The sequence below is a fragment of the Primulina eburnea genome, chromosome 11, assembly GCF_022965805.1.
Source record: "Primulina eburnea isolate SZY01 chromosome 11, ASM2296580v1, whole genome shotgun sequence".
NCBI lineage: Eukaryota > Viridiplantae > Streptophyta > Magnoliopsida > Lamiales > Gesneriaceae > Primulina > Primulina eburnea.
In genome coordinates this window covers 746,075-758,971 of record NC_133111.1, presented here as the reverse complement: position 1 = coordinate 758,971, position 12,897 = coordinate 746,075, and positions in this window count along the sequence as shown.

Genomic DNA, 12,897 nt, shown 5'->3' with positions numbered 1-12,897 from the left:
AGTTTTCAGTGCGGACATGAGTGATATGACTAGGCTCGGGGGCCACTTGCTCTGTCAGAAATAACAGCGCCAGAGAGTATGGCATAGGCGACCATCCTTTCATGGGTAGTAGTCGATCACTAATAGCAAGGTCATCATTGGCCTTCCCCTTATAAATATCAGGTTTGCTTAATATTTATAATTCATTCATCATATATCTTTCCTTCAATACTTTCATAGATTCTCCCAAAAAACACTTAATTGACTTGAGCATCGGAGTGGCAACGCTGGATAATATTCTGGCACCCATTAACGATCTTTACTTTTAAGTGCGCAAATCCACAGAGCCTGGGAATCCCCTGTTCAAGCTTCAGAATATCCAGTTGTCTAAAAACCAACCCAGACCCGATGTAATTGCCCACCAAACTCACACCCAATTCATTCGGCCATCATCATTGGCACCGTCTGTGGGAAACTCGATATAAGACGTTGATCCTGGTCTCCACAACAAAATCAACGCGAAGGGATAATTCCAGAAGGGAGTCCCTAGACTCAGAGGTAACTTAGGAAATCAACCTCATCCAACCTTCGTGATCAACCAACAACAGCTTACACAGTTAATAACAGTAGCCGTTCAGAAGGCTATGAGGGAAAAATCGCCCACTTGCGACACCCGGACACATCACAAAGAGGGGGCAGGAGACAAGTCTCCCCCTCTAGGTAGGAACGAGGAAGAGGAGTGCTCCCCATAGTGCTCCAAGGCCCCCACTATGGTCGAAGAGCTGGAAGTTCTAAGAAGGTGAAAAAGCTGGAAGGACAGGCTGGGTCCTCCCATGTTCCCCAAGTCCAGCCAAGAGGGTGTCCTTTCTCCATCCGCATCATCAGTGAGCCCTTGCCCACCCACTTCAAATCGGTGAGCATCAAGGAATACGACGGAAACTCTAATCTCGAAGAGAATTTGGTTGCTTCGAGAATATGGTCATGTTCCACTGCTATGACGACATAATTAAATGCAAAACTTTCTTAACCACGTTGGTGGATTCAGCCCAAAGGTGGTTTGACAGGTTAGATCTCGGAGTATCCAATATTTTGAGGGCTTCAAAAGTATCTTCTCGCATCATTTCAGAAGCAGCAAAAATACTAAAAGAAAGCCTTCAGCATGTTCGAGATCAAGCAGAGCAGGGACGAGTCATTACGGGCTTACATCCGCAAGTTTAACAGAGCAGCGTTGGAAGTACCTTCTTGCACACACTGAAACAAAAACTACAACATTCAGGGCTTGCAGGAAGGAGACTTTTTCAGGTTATTAGTAAAGAGATTGCCCCGAGACTTTCAGGATTTCTTGTCCTGGGGGGAGAAATATATTAATATGGAGGGGGCTCAAAAGCAAAAGAGAGAGGCTATGAGGGACTGGAGTGACAGGCCAGAGTGCCCAGGAGCTCGGTGATTGTCTCATCAGCCCGAGTTCCGAATTCCAGACCAACACTAAAGAATCATGACATTCTTTTCACGTCAGGATGGGCCCGAGAGGAGAAGAACCAAAGGAAATCTCCAACTTTGGAGGTAATAAAAGTGATCTTGAGAGGATCTATCGACGGAGATTTCAATCGAGCCAGAAAAGCTTGGAGAAGGAGAGAAATTCTGGGTGTGGGCAGTGCGAGAGTAGAGGAGGAGCCAACAGTTAGCTTTGGGCACCAAGACTTACAAGGCATCAGATTACCTCATAATGATGCATTGGTCATTTATGCCAAAATTGCTAATTATGATATCAGAATATGGTTCGTAGATTCAGGTAGCTCTGTCAATGTTATATTTCATGAGGCTCTGGATCAAATGGATTTGAAATACTATAATTTGGAGCCGGTGGAGACAACCTTTTTTGGATTTTTTGGTCATACTGTCCATCCTAGAGGAGAAATCATGTCACGCCCCAGCCCATTTGTGATATTGTCCACTTTGGCCCGAGGCCTTACCACTTTAAAACACGTCACAAGGGGTTGCTACACGATCATTTAAATGCCCAGCATCTCTTTCGTTGTTTAGCGATGTGGGATTTTGCCAAAGGGCCTTCTCACCCCCTCTTCCAGGACTCACGGCTTTAGCCCGAGGTCTCACGGCTTTAAAACGCGTCACTTCGTGCGGCGCCCCCAAACTGGCTCAGACCTCGCTCTGATACCAAATGTCATGGCCCAGCCCACTTGTGTTATTATCCGCTTTGGCCCGAGGCCTCACATCTTTAAAACGCGTCACAAGAGGTTGCTACACGCTCATTTAAATACCCAACATCTCCCCCGTCGTTTAACGTTGTAGGATTTCGTCTAAGGGCCTTCCCACCCCCCTTTTCGGGACTCAGCGCCCTCGCTGAGGTTTTCCCCACCATCCCAAGCCACGCAGAGTCGCTCTGATACCAAATATCACGGCCATACCACTTATGATATTGTCCGCTTTAGCCCGAGGCATCACGGCTTTAAAACGCGTCACAAGGGGTTTCTACACGCTCAGTTAAATACTCAGCATCTCTCCCGTTGTTTAACTATGTGAGATTTCGTCTAAGGGCCTTCCTTTTTAATTTCATGGCCCAGCCCACTTGTGATATTGTCAAGGTTTTGCCCGATGCCTCAAGACTTTAAAAATGTCACAACGGGTTGCTACACGCTCCTTTTAAATGCCCAGCATCTCTCCCGTTGTTTAGCGATGTGAGATTTCGCCTAAGAGCCTTCTGACCCCCCCCTTTCGGGACTCAGCATCCTCGCTGAGGTTTGCCGCATTAACCTAAACCCACGCGGAGTCGCTCAGATACCAAATGTCATGGCCTAGCCCACTTGTGATATTGTTCGCTTTGGCCCGAGGCTTCTGGGCTTTAAAACGCGTCACATCATGCGGCGCCACTCACACTGGCTCAAACCTCGCTCTGATACCAAATGTTACGGCCCATCCCACTTGTGATATTGTTCACTTTGTCTCGAAGCCTCACAGCTTTGAAACGCGTCACAAAGGGTTGCTACACGCTCATTTAAATGCCCATCATCTCTCTCGTTCTTTAGCAATGTGGGATTTCGCCTAAGGGCCTTCTCACCCCCCCCTTTCGGGACTCAGAGTCCTCGCTGAGGTTTGCCCCACCATCCCAAATCCACGCTGAGTCGCTCTGTTATCAAATGTCACGGTCCAGTCCACTTGTGATATTGTCCGCTTTGGCCCGAGGTCTCACGGCTTTAAAATGCGTCACTTCGTGCGGCGCCACTCAAACTGGCTCCAATACCAAATATCACGGCCCAGCCCACTTTTGATATTGTCCGATTTGGCCCGAGGCCTCACGATTTTAAAACGCGTTACACAGGGGTTGCTACACACTCATTTAAATGCCCAACATCTTTCGCATTGTTTAGCGATGTGAGATTTCGCCTTAGGGCATTCTCAGCCCCCCTTTCGAGACTTAGCGTTCTCGCTGAGTTTGTCCCACCATCCCAAATCCACGCGTAGTCGCTCTGATAACAAATGTCACGGTCCAGCCAACTTGTGACATTGTTCGTTTTGGCTCGGGCACAATATGTGACACCGGAAAAATGATATGTCATTTAGTCTTAAACTTGATAAACGAAATGCACAATAGTACGTTAAACGCCGAATCAACTAGCATAATGTCCTTTTCTACCATTAGAAATATCTCCATGCAACAAAGGGACATCAATAGTGCCATAACACCCCACAGTGAACGAAACCCTTTTAGCTCCTCCAAAGCATAAATATCCTCAACACCTAGCCCAATGGCTAGGTTGGTCTCTATGACGAAGCAAAATACTCTACAAACTACTAAATCTCGCATCTGAAGCTTAAACTCGAGAAAATGACAAAACTTGATATACCCGAACAGTATCGGGCATATACAAAATAAAACAGCACAAAGACAAACAAAATTATCCTTCAAATATACCAAAGGCTTCTCATATGCCAGTAGCATGACTGATAGTATGCTGAAAATGACTCATGTTATTCCGCATATCATTTGTAGTTTAGGAAAGATCATCCTACATTAAATTCACAAAAATATAACATAACAGACATATATTCATAGTGCAACAAGTAGAATGAAACTAATACCGTCACATTAAATTCAAAAAACACGACATATACATATATATATATATATATATATATATATATATATATATATTAATATAATTCAAAAAACACCACATCAACAAGTAGAATGAAACTAATACCGTCACGTTAAATTCAAAAAACACAGCAGACATATATATATATATATATATATATATATATATGTATATATCATACTGCTATGATCAAAGGAAGATAATACACTATTTTTTTTTATCAAGTTTATACTTGAAATATTCTGCTGGTTTTTCAACCGAACTACGTAAAATTCTTGAACGCATTCTTTTCTGAATTTCTTTCTGTAATTTGTGGGTGTGTGTTCTTTACTTAGAAAACAATTATTCTCAACAATCTGAAAGCCGAGTCAAGCACGAGTCATCATAAACTCAAAAAAACAACATATAGCAACCGCATATCGCAACAAGAACGTAACTACAGTCTCAAGAATAGAATGAAACTAATTTCCTTAATTTTTGTTGAATAATTGCACGAAATCGATGGAAGCCGCTTTGATGATATCAGACTGTGTCCTCACACCATCCCGCTCCATCATAGCAATTTGTGGTTGCTACACATAGGGGTGAGAAAAAATACCGAAATACCGAAAAATCTTACCGAAAAAATACCGAACTTACAGAAAATTTCGGTACCGTACCAAAATTTTCGGTATCGGTACGGAGGAATACCGACAATTTTTGCGGTATACCGACAAAATTTTCGGTGTTGGGACGGTACCTGTATGAACTTTTTCCATACCGAAAATTCGGTATATCGAATGTGCAGTATACCAAATTTCCGGTATCGGTATGAAAGAATTCCATACCGATATTTTCGGTACGGTATACGGTACCGTAGTTTGGTACGGTATACCGTACCCACCCATAGCTACACATTCATTTCATTGACCAGCATATTTTGCATTTTTTAGCGATGTGATATTTCTTCTAAGGGCCTTCTCAGCCCCCCTTTCGAGACTTATCGTTCTCGCTGAGGTTTGTCCACCATCCCAAATCCACGCGGAGTCGCTCTGATAACAAATGTCACGGTCCAGCCAACTTGTGATACTGTTCGCTTTGGCTCGGGCACAAACCACCGGAAAATTGATATGTCATTTAGTCTTAAACTTGATAAACGAAATGCACAATAGTACGTTAAACGCCGAATCAACCAGCATAATGTCCTTTGGAGGTAATAAAAGTGATCTCGAGAGGATCTATCGACGAAGATTTCAATCGAGCCAGAAAAGCTTGGAGAAGGAGAGAAATTCTGGGTATGGGCAGTGCGAGAGGAGAGGAGGAGCCAACAGTTAGCTTTGGGCACCAAGACTTACAAGGCATCAGATTACCTCATAATGATGCATTGGTCATTTATGCCAAAATTGCTAATTATGATATCAGAATATTGTTCATAGATTTAGGTAGCTCTGTCAATGTTATATTTCAGGAGGCTCTGGATCAAATGGATTTGAAATACTATAATTTGGAGCCGGTGGAGACAACCATTTTTGGATTTTTTGGTCATACTGTCCATCCCAGAGGAGAAATCATGTCAAGACCCAGCCCACTTGTGATATTGTCTGCTTTGGCCCGATGCATCACCACTTTAAAACACGTCACAAGGGGTTGCTACACGCTCATTTAAATTCCCAGCATCTCTTTCGTTGTTTAGCGATGTGGGATTTCGCCTAAGGGCCTTCTCACCCCCTTTTACAGGACTAAGCGTCCTCGCTGAGGTTTGCCGCACCATCCCAAACCAACGCCGAGTCGCTTTGATACCAAGTGTCACGGCTCAAACTACTTGTGGTATTGTTCGCTTTGGCACGAGGACTCACGGCTTTAAAACACGTCACAAAAGGTTGCTACACGCTCATTTAAATGTCCCGCTTCTCTCCCGTTGTTTAGCGATGTGAGATTTCGCCTAAGTACCATCTCACCCCCTCTTTCGGGACTCAGCGTCCTCGCTGAGGTTTTTCCCACTATTCCAAACTTACGCGGAGTCGCTCTGATACCAAATTTCATGGCACAACCCACTTGTGATATTGTTCGCTTTGGCCTGAGGTCTCACGGCTTTAAAACGCGTCACTTCGTGCGGAGCCACTCAAATTGGCTCTAATAGAAATGTCACGGCCCAACCCACTTGTGATATTGTCCGCTTTGGCCCGATGCCTCACGATTTTAAAACGCGTTACAAGGGGTTGCTACACACTCATTTAAATGCCCAGCATCTTTCGCATTGTTTAGCGATGTGAGATTTCGCCTAAGGGCATTCTCAGCCCCTCTTTCGAGACTGAGCGTTCTCGCTGAGGTTTGTCCCACCATCCCAAATCCACGCGGAGTCGCTCTGATAACAAATGTCACGGTCCAGCCAACTTGTGATATTGTTCGTTTTGGCTCGGGCACAATATGTGACACCGGAAAAATGATATGTCATTTAGTCTTAAACTTGATAAACGAAATGCACAATAGTACGTTAAAACTCCGAATCAACCAGCATAATGTCTTTTTCTACCATTAGAAATATCTCCATGCAACAAAGGGACATCAATAGTGTAGTGACCCGTTCCAGAATCACCTACTAATTGAGAACTAAGCATGCGATTAACCTAATAACAATAATCAGAGATAACAGCGGAAAAGTCAACAAAATAATGGTTATACAACCCAATCGAAGTCTAGAATAACTCAAAATAAAATATCCAATACAACCATATCGAATCAAAACAATACCGATAAACTAAACCAACCAGCTACTCAACGTCCTCCTCCTGCTCCTCCTGAGCTGTCCAACCTGAGGCCTGCCCCGTGGGAATGGGGTGTCCAAGAATAAACAAAACCGAGGACGTGAGCGATAAGAACGCCCAGTACAAAAGTATGAGTATACAGACCTATATGAAATGCACATGCTATGATCATGATACCGGGGTAGTCAAGAAACAGGAGTCACAAAAGGATCTCAACAATGCTCAGTCTAGAGGCGCCAAGTGGATAGTGCCGCGCGGTCCAACCTCTGGGTCACTGCATCCACTACAAGATAGACGTGGACCTAAAATGTCCCGGACCACCGAAGCCCTCCCGACCCGTCGGCCACTGTGTACTCTCGGTGTCCATGCGTCCACAAGACAGGGCTGAGCGGCCCCAAGATATAGCTTATCTCGAAAGAGATACAGCTCAACAGCAAAGGCTATCTCGAAGAAGATACGGCTCGACGTGAAATGCAACGTGCAGTAATAAACGTGACATAATAGCATGCATCAAATGACATATATCAATGCACCACATAATCATGCAACACATATATGAATGTATACTCAACCAGGATATCTCGGATAGTACTTTCGTACCTCTATCACAGCAAGCCTAGCCTTACGCAACACCGCTAATCAGGTCTAGCACAAGCCTACGCAACAAAAGCATACTCAAATAATACTACCATGCTCGACTAGCAAAACCAGTACTCCCTAGTACTACCAAAGGTTTAGGGTTTACCTTCGTCCGTCGCTAGCCCGCTGATGCCGCTAGCTCCCAACTAGAGCACAGCTCTGCTACAAGACCAGCAGCTCCCCGCTAGTGCCCAAATCTCGGAACAAGACTAGAACCTGTCAGAAACGACTGAAATGCTATGGAACTCTCTGAATTGGCGAGTCAAAATGAGGAAATCCGACCACTATTTATAGGCCATGTTCGGATCCTCCGAACATCACTTCGGAACGTCCGAACGCTACGTGTCCATTGGCTCTTGACAGCTCATGTTCGGATCCACCGAACATACACTTCGGACCGTCCGAACATGCACGTGTCCAGCTGCTCTTGACACCTCATGATCGGATCCACCGAACCTACTTCGGATCGTCCGAACTCTTCGGTGCTTCCGAACCATCTTCAGACCTTCCGATCACGACTAATCACCATTAATCCGTTAATTACCCAATTCGGCATTCGGGCTACTACATTCTCCCCCCCTTAAAAGATTTCGTCCTCGAAATCAGGCTTAGAGAATGAACAAAATGAAATAACAATCATTGTTATTACATCTCAGACACACCAAACACTTGGCTACAAACTGGTAAACACTTCTCTTCATACCTTTCCACCAAAACTTGGTTTTCAAATCCTTATACATTTCCATGCTTCCAGGGTGGATACTCAACTTACTCCTATGAGCTTGAGATAAAATCTCGTCTCTCAATTTAGAATCTTCTGGAACTACGATTCTTCCTGACAGACACAAGGTTCCATCTGTTTGGATTGCAAAACCAGATGTGTTGTCTCCGTTAGCTAACCTTGCTAACTGTTGTTTCAACTCTTTTATCTCTGTTGGTGCCAATCTTCATTAAATCCATAATGTTGACACGGTTCCTACGTCTCCTTTCATCATGATCTCGGTGACGTCCTCCGTCACGATCTCTACGACGATGTTCTCTGCCAGCCTCATCGTCGCCATAACGGCCATGTCCCACACTACCGTGACTGCTTCCATCTCCTGACATCTGAAAGGAAACTAAAATCAACTCATAAATCCTCAAAACAGAATTACTAATGTCCCAAAAATCTTTGCATGCTCTGATACCATAAATGTAGTGACCCGTTTCAGAATCACCTACTAATTGAGAACTAAGCATGCGATTAACCTAATAACAATAATCAGAGATAACAGCGGAAAAGTCAACAAAATAATGGTTATACAACCCAATCGAAGTCTAGAATAACTCAAAATAAAATATCCAATACAACCATATCGAATCAAAACAATACCGATAAACTAAACCAACCAGCTACTCAACGTCCTCCTCCTGCTCCTCCTGAGCTGTCCAACCTGAGGCCTGCCCCGTGGGAATGGGGTGTCCAAGAATAAACAAAACCGAGGACGTGAGCGATAAGAACGCCCAGTACAAAAGTATGAGTATACAGACCTATATGAAATGCACATGCTATGATCATGATACCGGGGTAGTCAAGAAACAGGAGTCACAAAAGGATCTCAACAATGCTCAGTCTAGAGGCGCCAAGTGGATAGTGCCGCGCGGTCCAACCTCTGGGTCACTGCATCCACTACAAGATAGACGTGGACCTAAAATGTCCCGGACCACCGAAGCCCTCCCGACCCGTCGGCCACTGTGTACTCTCGGTGTCCATGCGTCCACAAGACAGGGCTGAGCGGCCCCAAGATATAGCTTATCTCGAAAGAGATACAGCTCAACAGCAAAGGCTATCTCGAAGAAGATACGGCTCGACGTGAAATGCAACGTGCAGTAATAAACGTGACATAATAGCATGCATCAAATGACATATATCAATGCACCACATAATCATGCAACACATATATGAATGTATACTCAACCAGGATATCTCGGATAGTACTTTCGTACCTCTATCACAGCAAGCCTAGCCTTACGCAACACCGCTAATCAGGTCTAGCACAAGCCTACGCAACAAAAGCATACTCAAATAATACTACCATGCTCGACTAGCAAAACCAGTACTCCCTAGTACTACCAAAGGTTTAGGGTTTACCTTCGTCCGTCGCTAGCCCGCTGATGCCGCTAGCTCCCAACTAGAGCACAGCTCTGCTACAAGACCAGCAGCTCCCCGCTAGTGCCCAAATCTCGGAACAAGACTAGAACCTGTCAGAAACGACTGAAATGCTATGGAACTCTCTGAATTGGCGAGTCAAAATGAGGAAATCCGACCACTATTTATAGGCCATGTTCGGATCCTCCGAACATCACTTCGGAACGTCCGAACGCTACGTGTCCATTGGCTCTTGACAGCTCATGTTCGGATCCACCGAACATACACTTCGGACCGTCCGAACATGCACGTGTCCAGCTGCTCTTGACACCTCATGATCGGATCCACCGAACCTACTTCGGATCGTCCGAACTCTTCGGTGCTTCCGAACCATCTTCAGACCTTCCGATCACGACTAATCACCATTAATCCGTTAATTACCCAATTCGGCATTCGGGCTACTACAAATAGTGCCATAACACCCCACAGTGAACGAAACCTTTTTAGCTCCTCCAAAGCATAAATACCCTCAACACCTAGCCCAATGGCTAGGTTGGTCTCTATGACAAAGTAAAATACTCTACAAACTACTAAATCTCTCATCTCAAGCTTAAACTCGAGAAAATAACAAAACTTGATATACCCGAACAGTATCGGGCATATACAAAATAAAACAGCACAAAGACGAACAAAATTATCCTTCAAATATGCCAAAGGCTTCTCATATGCATGTAGCATGACTGATAGTATGCTGAAAATGACTGATGTTATTCCGCAAATCATTTGTAGTTTAGGAAAGAGCATCCTACATTAAATTCACAGAAATATAACATAACAGACATATATTCATAGTGCAACAAGTAGAATGAAACTAATATCGTCACATTAAATTCAAAAAACACGACATATATATATATATATTAATATAATTCAAAAAACACCACATCAACAAGTAGAATGAAACTAATACCGTCACATTAAATTCAAAAAACACAGCAGACATATATATATATATATATTTGTATATATTCATACTGCTATGATCAAAGGAAGATAATACACTACTTTTTTTTATCAAGTTTATACTGGAAATATTCTGCTGGTTTTTCAACCGAACTACGTAAAATTCTTGAACACATTCTTTTCTGAATTTCTTTCTGCAATTTGTGGGTGTGTGTTCTTTACTTAGAAAACAATTACTCTCCACAATCTGAAAGCCGAGTCAAGCACGAGTAATCATAAACTCAAAAACACAACATATAGCAACCGCATATCGCAACAAGAACGTAACTACAGTCTCAAGAATAGAATGAAACTAATTTCCTTAATTTTTGTTGAACAATTGCACGAAATCGATGAAAGCCGCTTTGATGATATCAGACTGTCTTCTCGCACCATCCCGCTCCATCCTAGCAATTTGTGGTTGCTGCACATAGGGGTGAGAAAAAATACCGAAATACCGAAACATCGCACCGAAAAAAATACTGAACTTATCGAAAATTTCGGTACCGTACCGAAATTTTCGGTATCGGTACGGAATATTTTTTTTTCGGTATTTCGGTATATACCGAAATACCGAAAATAATTTTATATTATTATTTTTTAAAAAAATTTAAGTTCGGTATACCGAAAAATGTCGGTATACCGAAAATGTTTTCGGAATACCGACAATTTTTGCGGTATACCGACAAAATTTTCGGTGTTGGAACGGTACCGGTATGAACTTTTTCCATACCGAAAATTCGGTATACCGAATGTGGAGTATACCGAATTTCCGGATTCCATACCGATATTTTCGGTACGATATACGGTACCGTAGTTTGGTACGGTATACCGTACCCACCCGTAGCTACACATTCATTTCAATGACCAGCATTTTTCGCATTTTTTGCGATGTGATATTTCGTCTAAGGGCCTTCTCAGCCCCCCTTTCGAGACTTATCGTTCTCGCTGAGGTTTTTCCACCATCCCAAATCCACGTGGAGTCGCTTTGATAACAAATGTCACGGTCCAGCCAACTTGTGATACTGTTCGCTTTGGCTCGGGCACAAACCACCAGAAAATTGATATGTCATTTAGTCTTAAACTTGATAAACGAAATGCACAATAGTACGTTAAACTCCGAATCAACCAGCATAATGTCCTTTTCTACCATTAGAAATATCTCCATGCAACAAAGGGACATCAATAGTGCCATAACACCCCACAGTGAACGAAACCTTTTTAGCTCCTCCAAAGCATAAATATCCTCAACACCTAGCCCAATGACTTGGTTGGTCTCTATGACAAATTAAAATACTCTACAAACTACTAAATCTCTCATCTAAAGCTTAAACTCGAGAAAATGACAAAACTGGATATACCCGAACAGTATCGGGCATATACAAAATAAAACAGCACAAAGACGAACAAAATTATCCTTCAAATATGCCAAAGGCTTCTCATATGCATGTAGCATGACTGATAGTATGCTGAAAATGACTGATGTTATTCCGTAAATCATCTGTAGTTTAGGAAAGAGCATCCTACATTAAATTCACATAAATATAACATAACAGACATATATTCATAGTGCAACAAGTAGAATGAAACTAATACCGTCACATTAAATTCAAAAAACACGACATATATAAATATATATAAATATATTAATATAATTCAAAAAACACCACATCAACAAGTAGTACCGTCACATTAAATTCAAAAAACACAGCAGACATATATATATATATATATATATATATGTATATATTCATACTGCTATGATCAAAGGAAGATAATACACCACTTTTTTTTATCAAGTTTATACTGGAAATATTCTGCTGGTTTTTCAACCGAACTACGTAAAATTCTTGAACGCATTCTTTTCTGAATTTCTTTCTGCAATTTGTGGGTGTGTGTTCTTTACTTAGAAAACAATTACTCTCAACAATCTTAAAGCCGAGTCAAGCACGAGTCATCATAAACTCAAAAACACAACATATAGCAACCGCATATCGCAACAAGAACGTAACTACAGTCTCAAGAATAGAATGAAACTAATTTCCTTAATTTTTGTTGAACAATTGCACGAAATCGATGAAAGCCGCTTTGATGATATCAGACTGTCTTCTCGCACCATCCCGCTCCATCCTAGCAATTTGTGGTTGCTACACATAGGGGTGAGAAAAAATACCGAAATACCGAAAAATCGTACCGAAAAAAATACCGAACTTACCGAATATTTCGGTACCGTACCGAAATTTTCGGTATCGGTACGGAATATTTTTTATTCGGTATTTCGGTATATACC